Genomic DNA, 12,703 nt, shown 5'->3' with positions numbered 1-12,703 from the left:
CTCTCTCTCTCTCTCTCTCTCTCTCTCTCTCTCTCTCTCTCTCTCTCTCTCTCTCTCTCTCTCTCTCCGTGTGTGTGAAAACTAGATTTCAATATCAGACATGGCTTTATGAGTTTCCACCTCAAGTTTTAAGACTCACACTGTGTCTGGAGCTCTCCTATTTGACTGGAATGATCGGCCCCTAGAATTTTCCTGTCTTCTCCTCCTTGTTGCTGGGGTTATATGTACACTGTGAAACATCTGGGCTATTGCTTTGGTGCAAGGCATCCTAACTCAGTTCCTAATGCTTACAAAACAAAATATTATTATCTTCTGAGCTTTCTCTCCAGTCCCCCTAAATAAATATTTTAAGGCACATTTAATGGTATTGAGGTTGTAATCTGCACTTGACTAGCACTGGGGATGATTTTCACTCATTTCCCAGTACTGCAAAAAGAAGTTAATCAAGCATATCATTCCTACTCCAAAATGAAGGACCATTTTGTGATTTCAGTATTCAGTTCTATAGATAATAGCACAGAGTACTCAGTTAATTTTAAATATTGGTATATGAATGGATTAAAAAAATACCTACATGGATATACCTGTTTCTTCCTAATGTTGTGACTTTTTAAGAAGCTCATTAGAAAATATATTAAAGATAATAATAATCCATGATAAAATTTTTCAAAGTTTAAGGACCTAAGTCTAATGTGCTACAGTTTTCTATTTGTATGAGTGTTCAGCCATCTAAATACTCATCCAGAACTGGTACTGACAGCTAAAAAGTTCAGATATGTTTCATTTCATTTTTTTCTGTAAATATAAAATGGAAGAACATTTATGCCTAGAAAGAATATATCAGAGTTTATTAAAAATTGAGATATCTGTGTCTAGTGAGTTGGCAAAAGTCAGCATAGTGTGTTCTTTCTGTAATGTGTCTTCTCATGGACTGTTTTCTTGGCTACAGTCCATGAAAAATTATTGTTTAATAACATCTAAACATGCTTAACACTGCAATTTATTTATTGATTCCATTTATTTACTAACTTTAGAAATGTATACTGGGCATGGAAAAGGTTCTATATATTTTTTAGCTTCATTTCCTATGTCTAAACACCCTCATTGGGGTATTGTGATAAAATTACTGTTTTATTTGTTTTAGTGTCTTGGAAATATAAACATTTTTATAATATAATGTAAATACTTTGTATTTATATGCTTTGATATGTTTTATGTTCTTATCCATACCATAAAATAATTTGACATATCTTAAAAGAAGCATGTAATTATCAACTTCTGAAACAATGCTAGGTGCCTAGCACTGATTTATAAAACTCTTGTTTGTCTTTATGACTGGAAAACTGTCACTGTAGAAATGGGATTAACTGGTGTTATTAACTTTATAATACGCTCAGGTTTGTGATATTTCTATGACTCACCTAAAACTAAAATCCACTGCAGCTAAAATTCTCATTGAGAATATGTAAAAATCTATGAGTTAAATACTATTCTAATATATCAATATACTCAAATATAAAATGATTCAAAACTGTCCTAAATTAAGAAAAATTAGACAAGCCAGAAGCCTAATGAAATCAATCAGATTCTCTCTTTCTCTCTCTCTCTCTCTGTCTCTGTCTCTCTCTCTCTCTTTATGCATGTGTGTGTGTATGCAAGTGATATTATAGGAGCAATTGCTGACATTTATAATAAGTCTACATGAGAAAAACTGGCATGGCCCCAACATTGATCTCCTGAGTATTAAATTGCACCTTTATAAGAGAATGTTTTGTTGGGCCAAAGGGAAATTTTATATGCAACATCCTTTTCATAATTATTAGAAAACTAAACTATGTTCATATGTGCTAGAGCAATAGAAGGATGGAGCTAAAACAGAAGCTCTATGGGAGCATATGGTGTTCCCAGAGGAAAACTCTTTGTGTTCTCCTTGAAACACTTCCACAAATATAAAAGAAACTTAGAAGCCAGGCATGGTGACTGCCCTGTAAAGCTAGTACCTGGGAGTTTAGGCAGATGATCACTATCAGTATGATGCTAGTCTGGGTGACATAATGAGTTCTAGGCCAATTTGAGCTACAGAACAGGATTTGCCTAAAGCATAAGCAAATAAGTAAATTAAGTGAAAAATGAATGAATGAAATATATGCCCTGGCAATAATGAAACATGCATAGGCAGCCTGTATATGGCAGTTCTGTTGTACTTGTCCATATTGGGTTGACCAGGTTTGTTCCTCAAAAGGGCGTCAGATTTCATTACAGATGATTATGAGCCACCATGTGGTTGCTGGGAATTATACTCAGAACCTTTGGAAGAGCAGATAGAGCACTGAGTCATGTCTCTAGCCCCAGTAATTACAAAATTATATCAAACTAAAAGCAAATCAAAGAAACATAGCATTTAAAATGTCTATATTTAATATACACTAACATTTTTCTACCACTTGGGGAGCATTTCTTCTCAAAAACCATGCAAAGTTAAGCAAACATTTCAAGAAGTAGGCTTTATGAACAAGTTTAATTTTTTGTGGTTGAGAACAGCTTTTTTGCACTTCATTTGCAAGAGATTTTGATGAGTTTCACCTGTGTAAAAGCTTGGACAATATATATGCAAGTGTGCCACACACATGTAAATGGGCATATAGAGATGCACAGTGCATACACACACACACCTGGACAAAGAACACAAAGGGAGAAATGAATAATAAAATTGCATAGTAAAATGAATATATTTATAAACTTAGAACACTCACTTATGGCCTCCTTAGTGGCAAATCAATGTCACTGTAAATGTTACTATCCCCTGACTTTTGCTCTAAAATTCCACAAGCAATGAAATATATTTGGCAAGAAATTGAGAGATATTGTTCATTATGAATTTGTTTTGAAATAAAAAAAAGAAAGACCAATGTAATGACACAGAGTTGAACCTCTGGCTTCAAAATTATTGCTTTCAGTTTTCTGTCATCTTACTCATAGAAGAATGCTGAGGATCACATCTTCCTGGGGCTTTTTAGTTAGCCTTATCATTCCTTTGGGGTTACCAGTTTCAAATATGCAGTAAATAAACAGAGGCTAAGAGATGGTTCTATCTGTAAAATGCTTGCCATGCTCAGTTCCAGGAATTCACATGAAAGGAAGCTAGTTGTGCGTACACACAGAATGATCCCAGTACTGGGGCACCAGAGACTGGCACAGGTCACTCAGTCCAGCCTAGTTAGTCCAGGTCACTAAGAGATCCTCACCAAAATCAATGAGTGGGACTTGAGGAAACGCAGTCAAGACTGAGTTTATCTTCTACACACAAGCACACACATTGGCAGTGAAGGCATACACAAACATGTATGCATATGAACAACTACTCAATAAAGATTTTCTTTTTTTTTCTTTGGTTTTTCGAGACAGGGTTTCTCTGTGGTTTTGGAGCCTGTCCTGGAACTAGCTCTTGTAGACCAGGCTGGTCTCGAACTCACAGAGATCCGCCTGCCTCTGCCTCCCAAGAGCTGGGATTAAAGACATGCGCCACCACCGCCTGGCTTAAATGTGTAGCCCAGGCTGGCCTCGAACTCGTGATCCTCCTGCCTCTGCCTCCTTCAGCAAATCCTACCGGCATGCGCCACCACTACCGGCAATAAAGATTTTAATACTGAAAAATGTTGTATTAGTAATATGTTATCATTGCCAGATAAATATGTGACTAAAGACATATGTATTCATATAGATAGATAGACAAATATATTTATAATAATTTATTTACTTACATATATAACATATAAACTATCACATTCCAGCCTATAAAATGTGTCAGGTTGTAGTTATATCATGATACATCTTATTACAGCTTCATGTCTTTGATTTGTCTAATACAGGTTAGTAAAAAGACATAAGATTCAAAACAATATTAATCATTGAGCAAATATCTATTCTATTTTGACAATCTTAACTGGAACCGACAATCTTAATAATGAATGAACATCAATTGCTTCTATCATAGACTCTTTCTCTGGACCCTTCTATAAGTAGTTAAGCTTTTGCATTTGGAATAATTTGATAAAAAATGAATGATTCCTGTATTGATTTGCTAAGACAGATAATACTGCCAAATAGAAATGCTGCCAGAAATACATTTAAATCTGGCTGTCACATATCTGGTGATTGAGAGAATGTAGACTAATGTCTGTAAGCCTCTCTTACATATTTAAAAGGTATTTGAATATTGAGTTCATGTTTTCAAAGTATTGGGTATGGATTTAGATTCAAAAATGATCCAGAATGTAAATAACCTTAGACAAAAATATGAAGGGGGAAATCAGAAAAAAAGACAAGACAATCCTCAGAATGGAAAAGTTGATTGATTGATTAATGGGTATAGGAACAAAATAAAAGTTATAGGAGAAAATAGAGATGTGTTTTTGTGAGTCAACTGGACCATGATACACTGATGTGCAGAAATCAGAATACCTGGCTTAGCATGACAGGCAAGTACAGTTTTAGATATGAATTGTGATACACTCATAATCCAGATAGTACATAAAATTGTGGGCATGATTATGGAGAAATGACTTAAATAGTCAGGTCTAGANTATATATATATATAGAGAGAGAGAGAGAGAGAGAGAGAGAGAGAGACTAGGCCACAGGAAGTCACTCAGAAAGTGGAAGAAAATGAGGTCAAACACAAAAAGAAAAAATGGCACAGTAGCTTGAAAAGTCTTATGTCAAAATTATGTTGCCTTTGCTAAAATTCTGTATCTTCTTATAGATGCTGTCTATTTTCTCCTGCATGGCAGACCATGCCAATGCTCCTTTTCAGTGATTGATATCCTTGGGAGATCTTAAAAGTTGATACTGGGATGCTGGCTACAGGCTATTTTCTGATAATGATGTGGCAATTGGCCAGTTACTTCCAGGTGTTGGAATGAGGACAGGACTGGAATAAGGCAGCTGGAACTCTGCAGAAGTTCTGATGTCATTTCTGCATTTAGTTTATATTGAGTAGACCATGGTCAAATTTATCTTGATTAAGAATGCACTGTTGACAGGAACAAAATGATTGGCTTAGACAAAGAAAATGAATTACTCAGAGATAGTTTACTGAGATGTCATTGGAGGATCTAACGGATTATTTCAGCAAGACTTAGTTGAGAAGATGTGAAACAATGTGTCGAGCGAATATCTTGGCACAGGTGATGACAGGGGATTCACATTCACATGTGTGGACTTCCCTTGGGAGTTAGTGCATGTCTTTATCCTTGGACGTATCGAGTTTTCAAAACCATGAATAGTGAGTTAGGTGCTAAGTTTATGAAATCAGAAATAATACAATGCTGCTGAAAAAATATTTATTTCAGTAGGACAGATTCCAGATTGGGAGCTTAAAGGATATTAGGTAAAAAGATTGGGTATAAACCAATAAAAGCATAGTCATTAAATGCACATATATAGTTCTTTCACTCAAATGTGTTTTTATGTTTCCTGTGAGGTTAATTTGCTGCATATTCTTTTAAGTTGCAATTTTCAGTCACAGCAAATGTTCACCGCTGTCAAAGTTTTCTTAATGGCATGAAGAACTCGTCTCTCATGAACAGAAGCTGTATTCTAATATTGATCGTCTCAGGTGTTAGCTCGTGCTCTGAGGTCTTCTATGTCTAATCCCCTTCTTTTACTTCCTCAAACGGAAAGGGGATGCTAAAGATTGATGTCAGTTCTGAAATAGAGCTTGAAAGGGAAACCTCATCAATAATGTGTACAGCACTTGTCTCAGTTTTAGAAACCTCTCTCAGTAAGTATCGTCAATTGGGGCTTGAAAATTCCAATCATGACTAGTCTTTTCAAAGCATGTTATATAAAAAGAGAAGAAATCCAGTGGGTAAGCATGAGAGAAACATGGTTGAATAATTGATCCTCCGGAAGAAATACTGTACACTTATTCAAGCCATGACCATGAGGAACTGTGGCACTGTGCAAATTACTGTCCTATTAATGCAAATAGCTTTAACAACATAGTTACATTTTTTTTGTTTAAGTTTGGTTTTGTCCATTGTAAACTAAACTCAGAAAATGGCTGAACAAAGACATAAGGCCATTAATCCATAACTTATTAAACTTTGGGAGTTGTAATTTTTTACCCTTTATTTTATGTGGGATGTATATAATAGAGAGAGAGAAAAAGAGAGAGAAAGGCTGACATAGATGCACAGAGGAAGAGAGAGAGAAAGGCAATACTAAGATAATTAAGATATGGCAGTCTCATAGGATCCTATAATCTGCAATGTCGAAGGCAGAAAATACCTTGTTCACTCATATTTCCCCTTTGTGCACTCATCTCGTCATTTATTAATTTTTATGTATATATTAATAAATATATTTGTTTAGCAATGAAACTTTAACGTCTATTGAAAGCCACATTTGATTTTCTTCATTTGCTAAGGGTATGATTTTATGATGCTTTGCGGAAACAGGCACTAAAACACTTTTTAGAGGGATGAATTATACATCATCAAAAACATAAATTAAGAAAATACTTTGATTGAAGGGCCAGTTTTTGTAAGTGACCATGGAACATGTACTACATTTAAATTATTGGCCAGATTCAATTTCAGGCCAGTCTATTTAGAAATAAAAAAAATGAAATCAATGAATCAATAGAGGAGAAAATGTGATCAACCCATGACAGTAGAGCATAAGGTGGATTATTTCGCCTCAGGCAGAACCAATCTGACATTTGTAACAGACCCTTAGAGATTTTTTTACTTCAAAATGCTGAGATAAAATATTTATGTGAAGAGTGACGAGGAAGAAAAATTGCAAATATCTATGCCACAAATTCATGTTAGCACATTCTGTAAAATAAATTCCCTACTCTTGCGTTTAAGTGCATGAGTCTCATGGTATTCTCATAATGCCACCCTAAGGCATGTTAAAGAATTAACCAATATATTAACCTATAAAAATAAATATAGGTCGCTGTCTATATAAGAAAGATATATCACAAAATACTCTCGTGGTTAGATGTGATTGTAGAAGGAACCAAAATGCGTCTATCATGGTCTATGTGAATGAAACACTTTTCCAGCAACATATACACTTATTTATGTTCTCATAAATGTTCACATAGACATTGCCTTCTCCTCTCACAGGGCACATAATCTGAATTACACAAATAATATCATATTTAAATAGTCAAACGCAACAATCTTGAGTCCTAACTGTCGTTAATCATCGCTGATTCTGGGTCACTGGTTATCTAGCTGCAAAAATAAACGAGATAACATATTTCACTGTGAGACAATATATTTTATAAATAAAAATAACCTCCCTTCCAAAAATATAGCGCCTATAAACAAAATATTAGTTGCAGGTGACGAATAAGCTTTCAAGAAGAAGTGGGCCAAAACAGTTGTCACTTTTACAACATACAAACAAATAGAGATTTCTCAAGCATACATATTTGAAATGGCAGAGAATCTTCAGAATGCAACCCACCTATAAAAATACAGCCAAATGGCATTTTTCAATAGGATGCTTATTTGAGGTATCAATATCTTTTAGCAATTATTTCTTCAAAAATATTGCTGTAAAGACAACTCTTAAAATTAATAGCTTCATTTGTATTATAACTGAGATCCTAACTTTATAGGAGAGGGTACCATTGGGCTAAGATACATATAACTAGTACCTATGAGTGTACTTCCATCAGGGTTGTGTTCTGTCAGAATCCATCATTAGATGTGAAGGTTTTTGGTTGCTATTTTTATTTCTGTGATCAAATAATCTGACCATAGCAATGTAAGAGGGGAAGAGGAAAAGGATTTTCCTTAGCTCACAGTTAAAAGGCACAATCCACCAATATACGTACATACATACATATATACGTACATACGTCTAGATCTAGATCTAGACACAGACAAACAGACACACAGACACACAGACACACACACACACACACACACACACACACACACACACACACACATATATATATATATCTTAGATGTTTTTAGATCTTATCAAGTTACTATTAATACCCACCCTTGCACTTGGTAAAACCTCCAAGTTTAGGAAACAGTGAGGTATCCTTGTTTTGAAAGTGAAGTTGTCAGTCAGATTGATGGTTAGAATAGGAACGAGAATCAAAGGGCAGTTCTAATGAAGCAGCGGGAGACTGCTGCTGGGTCTCTATCACTTGACTGATATGTCTCAGTGTATAATGTCTACCCCCTCTTTTACTGGTGATTCAGCCTAATTGCGCCTCAGTTAGAGACAGGTTTCATTCCAGATAAAAGCAGCCTATTAGCTTCTGTGCCAGGACTGCCAATTTCTGCCCTTGCTAAGACACTGATTTCCATGTCACCTTCTGTTTGTTTCCCAGTGACTCTTTCTTAGAGGTAAGAGAACATGGAGAGTATGGATTTTTAATATTCATGTCTGGTTAGACTAAGATTCTAGAACCAACCCACCGTGGACACATGTCAAGGGAACTTTCCGTTGCCTTGATCATTCATTCTCTTCTGATAAAGTAGGCTTTTCAGTACATGAAGCCTCTAATTTTGAGGCAATTTCATAATACTTCAAAGGAGCCAGAAAACTAGATGCAAATATGTACATCAAAAAAACCCCCACTTACTTATAGAAAAATAATAGTAAACAAATAAACTATCAGAAATTACATGAAGGGAATTATATTTGGGAGATATGGAAGGAAGGGAAATAAGTGTTACATGAGATCAATATATATATATATATGTATATATATATGAAAGTATTTAAAAGAAAGAGAAATTAAATATTATTATTACTAAAGTATAAGACGATGAATAAAATGTCGTTGACTAAGATTTTAATGAGATGTTCAGTCTGAAAATATACATAATAAGATAAAGAAAATAGTATTTAAGAAACAGTGATTTAAAGCCCAAGATACACTGTGTAGGGAAAGTGGTCATGACTTTACCCTATTTGGATACCCTAGATACCGGAATATGAGGATTTTATCTCCACTGGTAACAAGGGACACAATCAGGTTTTTTAAAGTCACCCTGTTTACACCTTGTTACTCTCCGTATCTGTCTCTGCTTCATCAGGATATGGACATGATCAACTGTCTCTGAATTGTTTTACAGCAACAGAATAAAACTTAAGCATTATAAAAATTCTCTCTTATGCTATCTTCTCTCCTGTTTCTTACATACATTGTATGACATGAGGACATGATATCATCTACAAAGTTTTTATTAGAGATACACAAATGTAAAAATCTCATGCTTCTAAGTTTATCAAGTAAGTTTTTGATCACACTCATAGCTATTATGGGTAGCAATGCAGCATTGGACTATACATGGTAAAATTCGGTTCCAAATATATATTTTGAGTTTGACTGAGGTATAGAGGAGAGAGAGAAATGTGCATGAATTAGAGATTTAGTCAATTAAAAGAGACAGCAAATTTAAACATCTGATTCTAGTAGCAGGTCATATGAGAGAGAATAAAGAGAAAGACCGTGAGTTGCCAAGTGTCAACAAGTCACTTGCAAATGACATAAATTAAACTAACCTGATCTTGATTTAAATAATCTTTGTAAAACTTTTTTGTATGTAAAATCTCAAAGAATGAAAAAGAGACTTGAATAATTTATTCCGATTAATCCTGCAAAATATATCTAAAATAATTTATCAAGCATTTCTTATTAAGTTATCTTTTTTTTTACCAGCAACAAAGGTGTGTGCATAAGAAAAAGAAGTCGTGTACTGAAGAGGGTTCATCGTCTTCTTTGACAGTATCTGTCAATCTATTGCCCATCTGTTGCCTTGCAGTCCTAGCTAGATATATTATCCTGTGGAAGGAGTAGTGCCGGGGTCAACATATACAATCCCCAGGGCCCATACAGACTTCTGCCTGTATTTCACAGGAACAAGATGGAATTGTTGAGCCAACAGAGTAGACCAAGTTGTGCCAGGATGATCCACATCATACTTGGAACATCAGGGCCATTTCCTCAATATTTGATCTATATTTCATTCCTTGTGTTATACAAACCCAATGTTTCAAAAGTGTCTGGCAATTTTATTGTTGTGCTACTAAACTTGTGGCAAGTGAACCTCTCTATGTTTTTTTTTTTTTTTTTTAAATAAAGAAACATACTGCTGGCAGTAATACCACAGCAAGAGTCCAGAACACCATGCCAGCTCCAATGCTTGAATTTCTCAGAGGTGCAGTTTACTGCAACAAATCTGTCTCCAGAACCTGAGGGAGGGAAACAACCACAGGCAAAAGAAAGATTAAAAATCATTAATATGGAGACATTTGCAGATCAGTGCACTGCTTGGTGCGGCACATGTTAGCGCGAGCCAATTTCCTAATTGCAGACAGAATAATTTTAAGAGAAGAATAAGAGGAAAAGAAATATGTGATTCTTAGGAAGTTCATTGATACTATCTTGTTGGTCCTTAGTTGAGTTGCAAAATAAAGTAGTGGTAGCTGGTTGACAGAAACCTCGCTGTCTGGAAACATGGCAGCAGAGTGCTACTGTCCCATGAGAATTGTCAAATGTCTTGATAGGGTATTCAGTTCCTCAATAAAATTAATGGCCTGAAATGTATAGTTAAGATTAAAATATCATCGGGATAAAGAGCCTAACCTAATATAACTTTGGAGTATCTACCCCGATCCAAGTACTGCTTATAACACTTAATTCTATGCGTGTGAAACTGAAGAGATACACTAGTTACTGGACAGTGAAGTCTAGAAATAACTCAGGAAATGTAGCTCATTAGAGACAGGTGTTTTGTGTAGGGTTTGTTTTGTGTTTTTTTTATTTGTTTTTTTTTTTCATTTTGCCTTTTTTGTAGGCTGAAAATGTATATGAAGTTTATTGATGGGACCTTGGAGGAGTCAGAAATAAGTAAGTTTTGTCACTGTTGTGACAAGACTTCCCACAAATGTGACTTTAGGAAGGCAGGGTTTATTTTGGCTTGTGGTTACAGAATACTAGTAAGGAATTCATGTTGGCAGGAGTCTGAAGAGGTTCTTCACATTGCACCCACAGTCAAGGAGACATCAGAAAATACCAGCGCTCAGCTTGCTTCCTCAATAGTTCCCAACCAAGCGCTGCCCTCAAGATCTTTAAGGAAGCCTTTCCCTGAGCTCCAGAGTCTTTCTCACTTGGTTGTTCTTCTCTGTGTTTCCAAAGAGTAAGTTAGACCATTGACGATGGACAACAGGCACTTCACCTACAAATGGGCTGGAAAGGGTGAGATTTTCAGGAAGAGTAAACAAACACTATTTTTCTCCCATCATATTCCTTGAATGTCTGCTTAGTATCATATATTCAAATAACAGCACTCTTCTCCATGGGTGCTGATAGTACTTGAATCTTGACTCTTATTCCCACATGCAGGATCAAAGTGGCATCCAATTTTCCAAATCACAGGGACCGTAGAACCCACTAGCAGTGAATGATCAAAAGGACACAATGGAAGGTTTGGATCAAGGAAAGGGAAACAGAAAATTATATAATTATATTAACATTTCAACAAATTGAAGAAGAGAATATTTTACTGATTATGTACTGCCGCCATTACATGAAATTATTAAAGGAGTTTATGTGATGCTGTAAGCATTCAGAATTTATGACCTTAAAGGTCTAGTTCTTGTTTAAAGAATCAACATTATTTGGTGCACAGAAAAAATTGAGAATTCAACAAAATCTAAAAACTCTTCATCTTCATTCTTTGAGAAAATAAAACATTTTTGTTGTTTCCTTCCCATGTACACCTTGTTTATACGCAATGTAAATGTGTATGGTTCTGTAGTCCAAGCTAGCCTGCTGCTTACAATGTGGGAGTGACTATAAAACACTCTTGCTATTATTTAAAATACCCAATCCTTAGCTATATTTCTGTGTCCTATCATTTATATTAAACATCACTAACACTGGAATTTATCTTTATATGGCATTTTAAAATGTATGCTTCTCACAGGACCTCAGAAATGTGCTTCCTTAAGAAAGGCATGATTGGTGGGATAACTCAGTGTTTAAGATCACTAACTACTCTTCCAGAGGTCTTGAGATCAACTCCCTGCAACCACATGGTGGCTCACAACCAACTATAATGGTATCTGATACCCTCTTCTGGCATGCAAGCATACAGGTAGATAAAGCACTCATATACATAAAATAAATAAATAAATAAATAAATAAATCTTAGAAAAAGAGAGAGAGAAAAGAAGAAAGGAGAGAGAAGTAGAAAGAAGGGAAAAGAAAAAGAAAGAGAAAGAGAGAGTGAGGGAGGAAGAAAGAAAGGAAGGAAGGAAGGAAGGAAGGAAGGAAGACAGACAGAAGAAAGAAAGAAAGAAAGAAAGAAAGAAAGAAAGAAAGAAAGAAAGACAGACAGACAGACAGACATTATTGGAACCAGTATCTGTGGGGTGAGGGAAGGTCTGAATCTGATCCACAGGAGCTCCTGCTGGAACTGAGCAAGAAAAGCACAGGAGGAAGACCCTGGGCCTCAGGATAGGCATCATGGCTGCTGACACACCCTCAGGAATTGCAATCTTCATATTTATATAGCCTGAAAATTTGTCATTTTCAAAACTAGAAAACAGTACTTAAAGTATTCTATATTTGCCATAATATCTTTCAGTCTCTCTCTCCTCTCTCTCTCTCTCTCTCTCTCTCTCTCTCTCTCTCTCTCTCTCTCTCTCT

Source organism: Alexandromys fortis, unplaced genomic scaffold (genome assembly GCF_014885135.2).
Source record: "Alexandromys fortis isolate MF-2015 unplaced genomic scaffold, M_Fortis_MF-2015_v1.1 scaffold_5, whole genome shotgun sequence".
NCBI classification, from domain to species: Eukaryota; Metazoa; Chordata; class Mammalia; order Rodentia; family Cricetidae; genus Alexandromys; species Alexandromys fortis.
This window is presented reverse-complemented; position numbering follows the sequence as displayed.